The sequence below is a fragment of the Pteropus medius genome, unplaced genomic scaffold, assembly GCF_902729225.1.
Source record: "Pteropus medius unplaced genomic scaffold, Ma_sr-lr_union100, whole genome shotgun sequence".
NCBI classification, from domain to species: Eukaryota; Metazoa; Chordata; class Mammalia; order Chiroptera; family Pteropodidae; genus Pteropus; species Pteropus medius.
This window is the reverse complement of record NW_024354500.1, coordinates 2,796,433-2,812,542: the sequence shown is the minus strand read 5'-3', so window position 1 is coordinate 2,812,542 and position 16,110 is coordinate 2,796,433. Positions and strand designations below refer to the sequence as shown.

The following is a 16,110-nucleotide window of genomic DNA, read 5'->3' as shown; positions in this document are numbered from 1 at the left end:
CCAAAATGAAGAATACAATAACTGAAATGAAGAATACATTAGAGGGAATCAATAGTAGATTAGATGAAGCAGAGAATCAAATCAGCCATTTGGAAAACAAGGTAGCAGAAAACACCCAATCAGAACAGAAAAAGAAAAAAGAATTTAAAAAAATATGAGAATAGTTTAAGAGGCCTCTGCGACAACATCAAGCATACTAACATTTTCATCATAGGGGTGCCAGAAGGTGAAGAGAGAGAGAAACTATTTGAAGAAACAATTATGGAAAACTTCCCTAACCTATTAAAAGAAATAGACATACAATCCCAGGAAGTGCAGAGAGTCCAAACAAGATGAACTCAAATAGGCCCGCTCCAAGGCACATCATCATTAAAATGCTAAAGGCTAAAGACAAAGGGAATTTTAAAAACAGCAAGAGAAAAGGAGTTAGTTACCTACACGGGAGCTCCCACAAGACTGTAACCTGATTTATCAATAGAAAATTTGCAGGCCAGAGAGATTAGCAGGAAATATTCAAAGTAATGAAAAGTAAGGACCTACAACCAAGATTATCCAGCAAAGCTATCATTTAGAATCAAAGGACAGATAAAGAGTTTTCCAGACAAGAAAAAGCTAAAGGAGTTTATCACTACCAAACCAGTATTACAAAAATGTCAAAGGGACTTTTCTAAGAAGAAAAAAAAAAAGATCAAAAATATGAATAATAAAATGTCAATAACTACATATCTGTCAACAATTACTTTAAATGCGTTAAATCAAAAGACATAAGGTGGTTGAATGGATAAGAAAACAAGACCCTTACATATGCTGCCTACAAGAGACTCCTTTCAGATCAAAAGACACATACAGACTGAAAGTAAACGGGTAGAAAAAGATGTTAAGTGAAAATCAGAACAAACGACAACAAAAAATCCTGGGGTTCACTTATATGTGGAATCTAAGGAATAAAAGGAACAAACTAATCAAAAACAGACACAAATATAGTGGACAATTTGGTGATGGACAGAAGGGAAGGGGTGTAGAGGACTAGGAAAATGGAGTGAAAGGTTAAAGAAGTACACATTCGTAGTTGATAGATGGTCACAGGGATGGGGAGCATGGTATAGAGAATGCAGTTAGCATTAATATGTTGGCTAGGTGGAGGGAGCAATTGGGGGATCGTTTTATGAACTATATAGATGTCTAATCAATGTACTGTATACTTGCAAATAATTCAAATAAACTAATTTAAAAATTTTTTTCTAAAAAAAAAACCTGGGGTAACAGTATCTATATGACAAAATAGACTTCAAACCAAAGGCTATATAACAAGAGACAAATAAGGACCCAGTAATCCCACTTCTGGAAATTTATTTAAAGAAACCCAAAACACTAATACGAAAAGACATATGCATACATATGCTCATTGCAGCATTATTTACAATAGCCAAGATATGGAAGCAACCTAAGTGTCCAGCAATAGATGAATGCATAAAGAAGAAGTACATATATGCAATGGAATATTACTCAGCCATTTAAAAGAATGAAATCTTGCCATCTGCAACAAGACAGATGGACCTAGAAAATATTATACTAAATGAAATAAATTAGACAGAGAAAGACAATTTCCATATGATTTCACTTATATGCGGAATCTGAAGAACAAAATAAATGTAGAAACGAAACAGAAACTAAGCCATAGATACGGAGAACATTTCGATGGTTGCCAGATGGGAGGGTATTGAGGGGATGGGTGAAAAGGGGGAAGGGATTAAGAAGTACAAATTTGTAGTTACAAAATAGTATAGCATAGGGAATATAGTCAATAATATTGTAATAACTATGTCAGATGAGTACTAGATTTATTGGGTGATCATTTTGTAAATTATGTAAATGTCTAATCGCTATGTTGTATACCTGAAACTAATATAATATCATACATCAACTGAAATTAAAAAATAAGAAAATATAAAATATTTAAAAAAAAAGACTTCACTGAGGAGAGTTTTGAGTGAAGATTTAAATGAAGTGAAGGAGGTACCCTTGTGGATATCCGAACAAAGCTTTTTGGCAGATTTGCAAAGGCCCCGAGGCAGACATGTACCTGGCTTGTTGAGACAACAGTGAGAAAGCTTGTAGTGGAAGATCACATCAGTGAGGTAGCAAGAATGGGTTGGGGTGGTTGGTGGGGGGGAATATTTTGTTAAGTTTTGTAGATTACAAGGTCACAGTAAAATCTGACTTTTAATCAGTGCGACATAGGAAACAGGCTGAATTTGTGCAGAAGTGAAATGATCTGCCATTAGATATGAGCTTCTAAATGGCAGAAGATGCTGTGGACCATGCAGCTTTATACCCTTTTCTAAGGCATCTCACCTGGTACTTCTTATGTAGGGATCAGATTATGTTTTAAATAAATCATAGTTTCAAAGACAATTCTAATTTCCTTTTTTAATTTTCAGTCTATCACTTTACCATTTTATAGAAACCTCAAGAACTTTGTTATCTACTTTATTATTTTTAGTATGTAATCAATACTGGAAGGTATTTGTTAATGTTGCAGATTACCTTTTACACACCAAATTATTAAATTAAAGAAAATGTGTCTCTAATTTAAACACACACACAAAAAAGACAAATTTCAAAACTGCAAACCAAAACATCAGGGGTCATATTTTTATAATTCAGTTTAAATGCCTATACAGTACTTCCTAAGAATAGGCTAATTTGATCAGAGTAAAAAATAAATAAACAAATAAAACTCTTGGTTCATCATGCATATGGTAATATTCCTTGCTTTTCCTCCTCTGAAACTACTTTTAAAGAGAAATAAATTAATTCTGGAGTGCCACTTTGTTATAGAACATAACCAAAGGGAAATGTCTAAACTTCTATTTCATGTACCTTCTCATTCTTTTCCATGTTACCATAAAACCACATTACTATTTGGTGAAAGTTTTGCTTTATTATAAAATGGTAAAATGAATTTTAAATTTATTTCAAAGTATGCATCCAGAAGCCAGCTAAATATGCTCATGGGTCTGCTGCATCCATGGTTTTATTGCTGTTAATTGACAAGCGCTATTGGACAATACTAAATTTGGAACTGAAAATTCTTTATCTTTGGATAGTTGTAATTTAATCAAGTTTGCTTTAGCTCTCTTATTATTTCATAATGAAATATAAAACATCTTACGAGCAAATGCCTCTCTTCCAGAAATTAAATAGAGAGCAAAGAATTCATAGGCCAAAGAGTAACAATCAGTACAAATGCAATTACCTCCTTACATATGAGATAAAGCAACTCTCCCTTTTTATTTCTTATCTAATATCAGAGTAGCACAATCTTTTCTCTCAGTTTGTAAAATAACCTATTATCCTCATCTTTCTACTAAGGCAAAATAAAGGGATAAGCAACTGTGGGATATAGAAATAGTAAAGATATTGGTATATTTTCTGGGAAAAACTAAGTTTCAGGAAGCATGCAATAGTAGATCTTAAACCTAAAGATAGAAGTATGCCTTCTTTATATTTCTAAAAGCAATATGAACATTTACCATTAGTAGCACCCAGAGTGAAGATTTCTTTTTTCTCTATTCCTTTTTTGCTAATTGAAATGATAAAGACTCCAGGAAGGATGGTCAAATAATTACCCCATACAAAGTGCTAAAGCCTCATTTGATGGCTAGCCATGATGGATTCAGGCTTGCATAACTTATCTGCAGGAATTCTTTGAAGATATCATAGCCATGCTAGATAAAAGATATTCAGGGGCTGAAATATAGCTAATATTTGGGGGCGGGGGGGAGTACATTTGATAGTTTCACATCAGAGATAAAGGTAAAAGAACCACTGAACATGAGATAAAGAGCACCGGAGGGAAAATTAGTTTTAGAAACAACATCAAAGAGAAGCCTTCAAAAGAAACATTTATGTTGGGAAAAAGGTGTTGAAGCAGGACAGAACATGTGCAACGAATTGAAGGACAGTCATTCAATAAAATCCATTTTTAACCCATCACATACCTCACAAAAATGATAGCTAGAATTCTTTCTACCTGTAGTAGTAGACTAATCAGTCATTAAGCTAGAAATGTAAAAATCTAGGTTCTAGTGACAGGAAATTACTAAATGACCTTGAGCAATTCACTTAACCACTCTAGCTCTCAGATTCTTACCTAGAGAATGGAAAATTAAAGCTGGATAATGACCATGTCCTTCCTATCTCCAAAATGATTTTATTCTAAGTACTCCTTAGAACTCTGAGGAGTTTGGAGGATAGAAGCCAGTCAACAACCACCATCAAAAAATAATCAAAACATGAATAAATATTCATCAAACAAGTCTCATCATTGAGGTAGATAAAGTTGGAGTGCTCTTTAGTACATCAAAAATGGACTCTCACTGCTGGCTTTCTCAAATATTACGGTTTTGTTTTCAGTAAAAATTACAGGCACAATTAGTCTAGCTGTGGAAATGTACTACGAAGGCCATTTGTTCCTGGGTTCTTGATAACTCCATTAACCCTATGAGAACAGTGAAATATTGCAAAGCCTGGGGTGGCCTTTGGGAAGCTCAGGTTGTAACAATTTTGTATTGCTCAAGATATATATTGCTTCAGGTATATATTTTGTAATAGGGTTGAAAAGACATTAAAATAAGAAAAAATTGAATAACTACTCCTATAATAGTATAAGTAAATAAAAATTTAAACAAATCTAATGTTTTTATTCTGACACTATACATGCACACAAATCCTGACAAAATGTTCAACGGCTTTTATGTGACTATGGCTTAAAATTTAAGCTGTTTGATTTTTGAACAACTTGAGCAAATAGACCACTTTCACTGTATAATTTTCTACCATTATCTCATATAGTTAGTATTCCATGCATTTTTGCTAAATTGAATTTAATTCTTCTACCAGCACCAGAGTGCATTTGTTTTAATGAGGAACATAATTACTAATTTAGATGACATGTAACCGAGTTTAAGAAAGACAAAAAAGCCCATTGAAAACCACAATGGAACATTTTAGGAGTAAAATAGAAATAATGACTTAAAATTTACCCTCCTCCACCATTGTCTTACATTAAAAAGTAGGCAAATATTTTAATGCCTACATCAAATGTCTTCTTAGTATACCCATTCTTAAAAAAGAATTCTCATTTCCTTAAGTCACATGAAATTGATTGCCTTAGATCAAGTGTATATTATAAACATCAAGCAAAACTCAATTATTCACAATCATCAGCAGAGCCAAGAATAAACCTTATTGAAATATGGACATTACTAGAAAAAAATACAGCTGCAACTTCCATTAAAAGCAAACCATACTTTGCCAGAATGTTTAATAATTATACTTCTAGAGTAAAAAGTAATCTCTATCCACCTGGATCTTGGTTCTTTTAGAAGGAATAATAAGACATATCTAATAATAACCTCAATCTAGGAGAAAAAATGGTGCAAACTAGAGACTTTCAGATAAAGTGCCATAAGAATTCAGAAGAAGTGATCAGGGATCAAGAAATCATTATAAAGAAAGTGGAGTTTTTGATAAGCCCGGACTATCAAAGTATGGGAATTGACAGAGACGTTGGGGTTGGAGAGGCCTCTGGGGGACGATAGATTCAGCATTCCCAGTAGAGAGAGCAATATGAAGAAAAGCAGAAAAGCCAGGGGCAAGGGTGGTGTGAGGCACATACTGAAAAAAAAGTACTTCATTTCACTCAAGCATCTATAGCATGTGAAAGAGAATAGTGGGCAATAAGGCACTAGATGGTGGAGCATTTTGGACCAGACTTGGATGAGGTAGTGAGAATTTTGAGAGGGGAATGACAGAACAAGAGCTGTGCTTTAGGAGATTGATTCTGGCAGCATGTGTAGGATAGACTGAAGGAGATGATGCCAGCTCAACAGCTCAGCAGTAGTACCTAATCCATGTGCCGCTATACATCAACCTCTGTTCCGCCCACAGCACACAAAAGAAAAACTGCCTCCTTCTTTCCAGAATAATCCATTTCTGTGAAGAGTTAAAACCTTTCTGTACTTGAGCTGTTGGAGCTGGCCTGGTGCAATAATGACAACAAAAGGCACATGTAATTTCCTAGGATTGAGGGTAAGAAGCAGGATAATACTTGAACAACTCCCACCTTGTTCTTATTTTAGATTTTTCAGTTTTATAATAGCAAGGTACTAAATTCATCTTGAGATTGAGCTATGCTACTGATATCAGCTTTATAATTATCTTTCTAAGTGTGGCTACAGAAAGGATTCCATCATTTATATTTGCAGATAGCAGAAAGAAGTCTAACTGATATTTTGAAATATGATTTCCAAAATCAGCAGACCTGGTAACAGCAAGAAAATGTTTTAACCTAAAGTCACTTGAAGGTTAAAATAAATGTTAAATTTTTGATTTTAAAGGAAAATGAGGGGAGCTTCTCTTCCTTGAGGCTTAAATGTTTTGAAAAACTTGGTAGCAAGTTGTCCTTAGGGTAACTTATACTTCAGGCCGTTATAACTCTATAACAGAAATTTGGGGCTTTTTTCTCAAAATATACTACAATGTATGAAGGAGATAATCTCATTTTAAAATAGAGAAAAGAATATCTATCAATGGGAATAGGAGAAATTATACCTTCCTTGTCTTCGCTGCTTAAAATGAAGTGAAATTATTCACCTGTTTTCAGATCAAATGCAGACATACTTGAAGGCAGGTAGCCTTCCTTAAAGATTTTATCAGGTAAAGACATCAGTCTTTCCTTTCTGCTTGCTTCAGGGCACTGTAAATGGCCTCAGCACATCCATAAGCTAGTTCACTTGCCAAAGTTATGCAAAACAAAACTTCCCAAAAATCTCAAGATACCTGTTACACAAAGCTATGAGCAGAATTTTGTTATATACAGGTTCACTATCTTCATCTCTCATGAACTTTGAGTTCCAGCTAGGATAGTTTGGACCTAAGGAAGAATTTATCTTTTTTCTTTCACCAGGAGGCAATCATCCAATATAAAAAGAGTTACATAATGGAGACCTATGAGCTTTGAAACTATTTTTAATCACTAAGGCCTCCTTCTTATCATAAAAGCATCTCTCAAGCTCCGATATTTGAGATAAACAATAGCAATAGTGAAAAAATATAAGCCATAAATTAGAGAGATAAAGTTGAGAAGCATTCAGAAAGAAGTCAGAGGACACTGGTATCCCCAAGTCCACTTAACGCCAGAACGTGTTGAAAAACATTTTAGAGAGATATTTAGTGCCATTGACACTGTTCCCATCTTTACTTAGGGTGAGATCAGTATTACATTTTGAGAAACCATAGATAGAAAAGGAGCCTGTATTTTAAAATCTGAAACTACTCAGGATTCTGCCTTTGGACATTGTCTCTTCTGTGGATCATCTTTCTCTCTGTGAGGGTTTTAATTATTATATACCATATATGCTGGTGACACCCACACCAATAAATTCAACTTGAATCTCATCCCTGAGGATCAGATTTTAATAGCGACCCAGATTTACACATGGACGTTCCTCCCACAGACATCTGGTGCCCACCTTGTCTTCTACAGCACTCTGTCACCTCTCATGGTCACTCCTCACATTAATTCTAAGTGCTTATTTTACTGCCTAGCTCTCTCACTGGGCCAAAAGCCCTAGTAGGGTTGGGGCTATCTATGTCCGTTTTGTTCATCTTTGAATGTATGAGAGCTAAAAAATAATAATACTTTCCCTCCTACCTTCTGAGTTCTTCTAGGTGGGCTAATAATAAAATTGACAGAGAGAGATTAACAGGAGAAAATCAAATTTTAAAACATGAGCATGAGGAAATCACATAGGCATTAAAATTCCAAAGACAGTGAGATAAAATTGGGCAAATAAGCCTTAGAGGAAAAAGGGGAGGTAGCGATTTAGAAGGAAGTAGGCAATTTACAAGTAGTTGAAGAAGAGCAGAACACACACTGCAGGTAAATTTCTACTAGGCAACCCAGAAATAATGAGACACAATGGGGGATCTAGTAAACAGGCCTCTGCTTGAAGCCCGACCATCCACCACACTGAATTCAAATTAGGCTCCTTAGATTTCCCATCTGAGTAGGTCTTTCTCTCTGACTCTCTTAGGCAGGAAAGCGGAGAGGGTCAAAGTTTCCTTCTGAGTCTTGTTTCTTAATAACCAGCTTAAAATCAATATCCCAAAAGGCAAAACTTTTGGTCCCCTTCAGAGCCTACCTCTTGGTACATAGCAGCTATTCAATAAGTATTTCTTGAATAAATGAATCAATGAAGTGGGGCTGAATAATTCTAGGTAATTATATTTTCATAAAATGTCTTGAAGCAATCTGCTCTCTAGCCATTGTCATTTAAGATAAAAGGATTCCATTAGCACTTGTCTTTCTGCCTGTCTACTTAGAGTCACAACATCCTGTGTCACTAGATTTGTCCTTTTAGGCTATGATTTGCTGTGTGACTTTGCCTATGAATATTTTGCCAAGTACCAATAATTTAATATTACTGTCCGTTCAGTTGATAGAGTTGTAAATGGAGAACTCTTGTCTTTCAGGAGAGTATTGCTAAAAAAGCATTTAAAGCAATACCTGAAGAGCATAATATGAAGAGTGTTTTCATTCGCACATGCACAGTTCGGTGAAAGCTGAGCTTTGCCTCACAGAGAATAGGCAAACTGCATCCAGGTAACTTCTTGGAAAACTGTAGAAATTAGTTAGGAACAGCACTAAATGGACACAGATTTTAAGTATTATAGAGAAGTTATTAATTCTTCTCATTAATAAAATTAAAGTGCCTTAAATCAAGCCCATCATTTTTTCCCATCTGTTAAGTGGATATCAACTTAAGTACTTAACAAAAGTAGTTAACTGTACTGTGTATTTGAAAGTTGCTAAGAGGGGAAGTCTTAAAAGTTCTTACTATAAAAAAAAATTATAACTATGTGAGGTGATTGATGTGTTAACTAACCATTTTCGGTTATTATTTCTCAGTTTATACATATTATATTAAATCATTATGTCATACTCAATGTTATATGTCAATTATATATATATCTCAATAAATCTGGGAAGGAGAAAGTATTTAACTGCCATAGGTAATTGGTAAGATAAATTTTCAAGAATCGAAATTCTGTAAATACATGTAAACAGTTTTTGAAGAGTAACGAATCAGACCATCTGAGACTTGATTCCTCACAACTAATCCAGGATGTACTTTGTGCCCTCTCTCAGAGCACACTGCTTTATTTCTCCCTGCCCTCTTATTAAAATCACAAAAGGACATTAGGCATTGATTGATACCTTGCATTAATCTATATTTTTTGAATACTAGAAAAACTGACGTACCATCACTTTTTTATAAGAGTGTAGGATTCCCTATAAGTAGATAATGTGAGAAAGAATTATAAATACTTTCCAAATTTCTACCTAGGTATGACATTCAAAAATATCTGAAAAGTCAGATAAATCAGAATGAATTAAGCTAAGAATATACAAAGGCATATGTCTTCACTAGAAGTTGTCTGTATCCTGATAATAACCATTATATCTCAGATATCTAAAAAGGTCTTCACTCAGACAAGACAGAAATAATAACTTGTTAAATGAGAATATGGGAAATACTGCCTACCTCCTGAGGTCTCTCATTTATCACCATGTCTCAAATCTCACTTTTTCAGAGTTTCTTTGGAGCTTTCAATTATGAATGCTAGAATCACTGCTGCCGTTAAAAAAAAAAAAAAAAGATAGAATGTCTTTATTCCTATGTACCATAGACTTAATTTCCTGCCCCTTTCAGAAATATTTCTTTTGCTAGTAATGGCCAGCAGCCAATCTCGATCTGGAAAGGAAATGATTGAATTCTTAATTTTCCTTCAGAGGGAGTTACTACATTTATCTTTTGTTTCTGGATTTGATTAGCAAACTGTATATTTCTATCTCATTAACCTTATTTCACGACCAGTTTTCAATGAGTAATGGAAGAAAGTGGAATAGATACTTTTGTCAGGCCAGGGGAACTTTCCCATTACCCCTTTAGTTTTCTTGATGGTTTACTAATTCAAACAACATACAGCAGATTAACAGCAGAAAAAAAAAAAATGAATTTTAATACGTGTGCACAGGGGATTCACATAAGCATAAAAATTCCGAAGACAGTGAGGCAAAGTTGGGGATATATGTCATTATGGACAAAGGAGAAAAGCGAGGAACGCTTGTTAGCTAGATTCCACCACCGCCCCATTGAAATCTTAGATTTGAATGGGGCGGTGGTGGAATCTAGCTAACAAGCCCCTGCTCAGATCTTTTCTGTGTAATGCTAAGGTGAAACTGCTTAAGGTGATTATGCTTTTTCCCTTCCTGAAGCAGGTTTTTCTATGTGAATCTCTTTAAGAAGAAAAGGTGAAGATAGGAAAAGGAAAAAAAAAAGGTCTTCTTGAGTGTGTGGGCTTTGATTTCAGTTCTAAATAATCTGCATGCCAACCTCGCCAGTTTCAGGGACACTGGCTCTTCTCCAACCCTCACACTTTAAATCCGGTAGTTAATCTTGCTTAACATAATATTTGCTTCCATATGCTAATGATGTACTTTCTATTACTCTCTAAATCAGAGCTCAAAGTATTTTGCAGTTATCACTTTAATAATATTCATCATGCCTCTTGGAGTTGGATATTAGCAAAAATGAAATATCAGGGCACAGGGTAGTGAAATCATTTTCCCAAATGATGATCCACTGCTAATTCTGTGTTTTTAGGTCTGGTTCCCTTAATTGACTACATAGCCACAATTACCTGGCCAAGTTTTATTAAGAAATTTCTGGAGTTTTGTTTTTTTGGGGGGTGGGGGTGTTACAACAGTAATAAAAAAGTAAACAAACAGTACTTAGGTTCTTAGTTGGAAATTATAAGATATATTAGTAACGATAGTTTTTGTTGTGATCACAGAATGCATATCTTAAGCTCTCTTGAAAAATAAAAGGAATTTATTAGCTTGCATAATTTAAAAGTCAAGAGGTGGGGAATTGGGGGTACAGTCTGACCAAGCCTAACTCAATTTCTTTATAATTCTGTTAGCTCTTTATTCTTCCACAAAAAGTTTCATTCTTAGACTTACTTTACTCATGGTTGCGAAACATCTACTACAATTGCAGGTATTCTACTAACCATATTGACCAGCTAGAAAGAGACTTACTCTTCTCAGCAGTCAAAAATTCTGGGAGCACATGTCTAGTTGGTAGATGGAATGCTGCCTGATTCATGAATCACTTAATAAAGCCAATTCCTCACCAAAAAAAAAAAAAAAAAAAAATTCTGAGGTTCATGCTGCTTGGACCAAATTAGTTCATGTGTCTACTTCTGAACCAGTCACTGTAACTGGACACCAGTCCTGCACATGCAGATCAGAAGACAGGGGTCAGTATTGGATCAGACCTCATGTAAGTTCCCTTCTGGGTGGGATCAGTCCTCCAAAGTGCTTCACTGCTATGCAATACAGAGGGATACAGTGCTTGCTGAGGAGGCAATGACAGTTCCAGTACTTACTCACATTTTATTAATATTCCTATACGCTTTTCTTTATATCACAAAAGCATACTCTATATTGTGCAGAAAAACGGCCCCCACTCAGCAAAAAATCTCTCAGATCTACAGCTATTGAAGTTCACTTTTTGATAGCATCTGCCTTTTTTTGAATGTTCTTAGAAAACTTATAAACATTTTAAAACTTTATATATAGATTTATCTTAAATCTAGAGAGTTACTAATTGGGAGTTAGGAGGAACAAGAAAGGCGTAGTGTCCAATGATTTATTGTAAAAGTTTTTTCTTTCACGGGGAGAAGGTGTTTTGAGCTAAATTGTGTTCCTCCTAAATTCATATATTGAAGTCCCAACACCCAGTACCTCAGATATAACATAATTTTGAAATAAGGTTTTTAAAGAGGTGATTAAGTTCGTATGAGACCATTAGGATGGAAAGTAAAGAAGCAGTAAGAGGGTGGCCATCTACGAGCTAAGGAGAGAAGCCTCAGAAGAGCCCAACTCTCCCTGCACCTTGATCTTAGACTTCTAGATTCTAGAACTGTGAGAAAATAAGTGTATGTTCTTGAAGCCACCAAGTCTGTGGCATTTTGTTATGGCAGCCCTAGCAAACTTATACATAACGGTTGTTTCTTTAGGTACCATTAAATAACTGATTATTAAAGCAATTAATTTCCAGTTTTGTTTCTTAACATGCTTTTGTTAGGTGCAGTATAACTATTTCTGGTCTAAGATTTTCTTCTGTAGCTTATAAATCTGTATAGCTGTATCCCTTTGAAAACTATAAAAACCAAGCTGTCTCTTCCAGCTTTTTAATTTAAGGTTTTGTGGTTTCAGTAAGGAGAGCTGATTCCAAGGAGGGAAGTAATTACTTTGCTGCTGTTCAAAGCATACTTCACATACTTGGTGAGGCTGATGCATTTTTTTCACCAATGGAATATGTAATGCTACTGGAAGGTTTTTAACTTTTTATACTGGACTAGAACTGGTAATTTTTCTTTTGACCTGTAAATACTATGAGCCAACACACTTATCGCAATGATCTCTTCCTTTTTCCCCATGGGGACTTGGGAACATTCTTTTTTTCTTAAAGCACTATATCTCTCTATTTTAATTCACTATAAGCCTAGTTCTTATAAAATATAATTGAAATGTCTCCTTTTTTACTGAGATTTAGATCTTGAATGTATAAATTGTGACTGCCTATCTCCACAGAACTGAAGTACGTTACCATTAAATAAAATGATGGGCAGAAAATGTTAGTTTGAATGTTATTTTTTTCCTCAGTTCTCATTAAAGTTGGGTTGGTTTGTTGTTAGAGAAAAGAGAGGGAGAAATACAAGGCAAAGCTTCTGTCTAAATCTTGCCCCCAAAGTTACTAAGTTAGCTACTCCTAGCTCGAGATAAAGATGTTATGAAATCATGACTAGCTAGGAAGGCTGAACAAGTTCCAGTTACTTCTATTTGTTATTCACTTTTTTATTTTATATAATATAATTAATACCTTCACCTTCATTTCCTCATTTAATTGTGAAATGGTTATGTATGACTAGTCTTCTATCCACAGTACCTTAGAGATCTGTTACCAAAATCACTGAAAATATCTCAGAGGAGAGCCTTCAGCTCCTTGAAATTTGTTAAATTAGTGTTAAATAAGATAGAATGTAAGGCACTTTCATTATACTTTTTTTTAATTTTTACATTATTCTGATGAATTTCTTTTTGTTTTGTTTTTTTTTCTCCTGTAAGAGATTGTGTAATAAAGCTATGTAGAGAAGGTGCACTGAATCAGAGTGAAAAATACTCCTAAACTTAGGATTATTTTTCAAAACAACCAAATGCCCTTCGATAGATGATTGGATAAAGAAGATGTGGTACATATATACAATGGAATATTACTCAGCCATAAGAAAAAATGAAATGCTGCCATTTGCAACAACATGGATGGATCTTGAGATTATCATGCTAAGTGAAATAAGTCAAACCAAAAAGTTGAGAACCATATAACTTCACTCATATGTGAAATATAAAAATGAAAGCAACAAATGAATAAGACAAACAGAGACTCTTAGACACAGATAATAGTTTAATGGTTACTAGAGGGCAAAAGGGGAAGAGAGGAGATAAATAAGGGCTAATGGGGTCAAATATATTGTGATGGAAAAAAAATTAACTTTGGGTGGTGAACACACAATGCAATATACATATGATGTATTATTGAATTGTACACTTGAAAGCTATATAATTTTATTAACCAATGTCACCCTAATAAATTTAATTTAACTTTTTTTTAATTTTAGGATTGTTGGTGTTAGTGTGGGGGAAGAAGAAGCTTTTCTGTATCTCTCCATGTTCTTCTGGCTGGGTCTAATAATCAAATAGGCACAAGGCAGATTAAAAAGATAAAATGACCAAATTTAATTACATACATACATATGGGAACCCCACATACAAGAGAGAGTCAGAGACCCCATACACATGAGAGGTTCAGAAACAGAAAGGTAAAATAAGGTACATATGATATCCTGAGCTAAGGAATGAGGTAAGATGTCCTGAGTCTTCAAATGGGAGGAAAGTAATTTTGTAAGAAAATAAGAAGAGCAGATGTTCAGTAATTAGAATTTTGCCCTGGTCTATAGAAAGGTCATAAAAATTATTTCTTGTGATAACTCTTATTATAGACAAGGTCCCTAATTTAAAAGTTTTCATAAGCTCACGGGGTTTCATTTGCCTTCAACTCAAAATAACTCACATGCCAAAGTAGCACATCTTGGGGAAGCTTGTTCTGAATCTCTTCATTAGCTAGAGCTCCCTTTAGCTAATTAAATTTATTGGGGTGATATTGGTTAACAAATTCTAGTTTAGAATTTATTCTAGACAAATAATGACATTTAAAAATAAACCAAAATTTTAATAACTTTAAATGAAGCAAAAACAATGTAGAAGAATTTAAACATATAAGCCTCAGTAATGCCAATGAGGGCTGTAAAGCTAATTCAACTAATGATTTCAAAATAGTATATAATCATATTTTCCAAAACAGGAAATAAATCCACTTCTCAGTGAGTACTACTTAGTCTTACAATTATAATTTAAATCAATAACATATTAATATAGACCAATACTGCTTTGTATTTTTTCTCTTTTGATAATCCAAAGATCACTTGTCTTCACATTTACTACTGTCTTCTTTTTAAAGACAAATTCATTAAAGAAATACAGATTTTGCCATAATGATAATATGCAAATGAAAGGAATATATTTATAGTAAATATGATTTCCACTGTTATTCATTTTTCTCTCTAAATCAGAAATTTAATTTATGTAAAATACATAATTCAGCCTTTAAATATCACTAATAGAACAAGCATTATTAGAGAAGATATTATACATAGCCTCAACAATGATGACTTTTAAATTGTGCTTTTGCAATCTGCTTTTCTGAAAAAAATATGATTAATGTTTATCAGGATTTTCACAATGCTATTTGCCTAACTTTATATTTTAAATGTCATATTTAGAAAGGAAGGAAAGAAGGGAGGGAGGGAAGAAGGGAGAGAAGGAGGAAGGAAGGAATGAGTTCTTAATTTTGGACCACATATTTTCATTTCTAGAGTGTTCATTTGGCTTTTCATACACTCCAATTGTTGAAATTCTGTATTTTTTAATCCAATTTGTCCATTTTTTAATCATAAAATTGACAATTCTTTTGATACTCAAGGAAATCATTAGATTCTCCAAGCTTTTCTTGATACTTGACTTTAAACAGAATCAGTACCTGAAGATTGTACCATTGTACAAACAGTACCTGAAGATTGTATTATTTACATTTTAACTTTTTATATGTTGTCTGCATAATGTTATATTTCTCATTAAATCTTGTTTGTGATAAAATAGTGTGTTCTCAGTAACATTTTGATCCACAAGCTGAACAATGAAGTCATACAGCAAGATGATGAAATAGCACAAAGTACTAGCACTGTTTCCTTGGGGCAAGTTCACTAGTTGATGCAGGAAAAGAATGGCCTTGCCAAATAGATCATTCTACTGACAGAATCTTTTATTTGGGGCACAAATTGGCAATTCCGGTTAGAAAACAGTCTTTACCTTTCAAAGCGTTTGCCTGTATCCACTACACGTAGGTAAAAATATACCAAAAATCCAGGATGAAATGTTTTGTCAATAAATGCTTTCTTTGAAGGCAATCGAAAGTATTTACCTGTTCAACAAGTCAGCTAGTCCTTCTGCTTAAACTTCCTGATTCACAAATCTTCGCAAGCGTAGACTGTTTAAAGATTTTTTTTTTTTTCAGACGGGATTATTTGGTATTATTTTACTATTCAAGGACATTGTGTTTAGAAACAATTTCTAAAGAACCCTAGTATAATTCTGTAGTATCATAATTTGTTGATGGTTTCTTAGCAGGTCCACCCCACAGAGTAAAAGATGTCTCTATGTAGAATATAAAAGCTGTCAAGACCCACCAGAAGAGGCTCATGGTTATTTGGTTATTAAAATCTTTGGTGAAAATTGTGACAGTATGCAAGGATTAGGGCACTTTCTGATCTGTTCACTGTTCACTGGGGTATAAA

General features: G+C 34.1%; 1 protein-coding gene across 3 annotated transcripts in view; it reads left to right on the top strand.

Annotated features, from left to right (window-relative positions):
• Window positions 1–16,110, top strand: part of FUT9 (fucosyltransferase 9) — a 156,017-nt gene that overhangs the window by 109,000 nt on the left and 30,907 nt on the right. Inside the window, exon 1 of one of the 3 annotated variants that reach the window (XM_039853037.1) lies at window positions 8,591–8,671. The exons of the other annotated variants lie outside the window; for them this stretch is intronic. The gene's annotated coding sequence lies outside the window, so the exon portion shown is untranslated. Of the gene's footprint in view, window positions 1–8,590; window positions 8,672–16,110 lie in introns of those variants that run through there. 3 annotated transcript variants of the gene reach the window in all.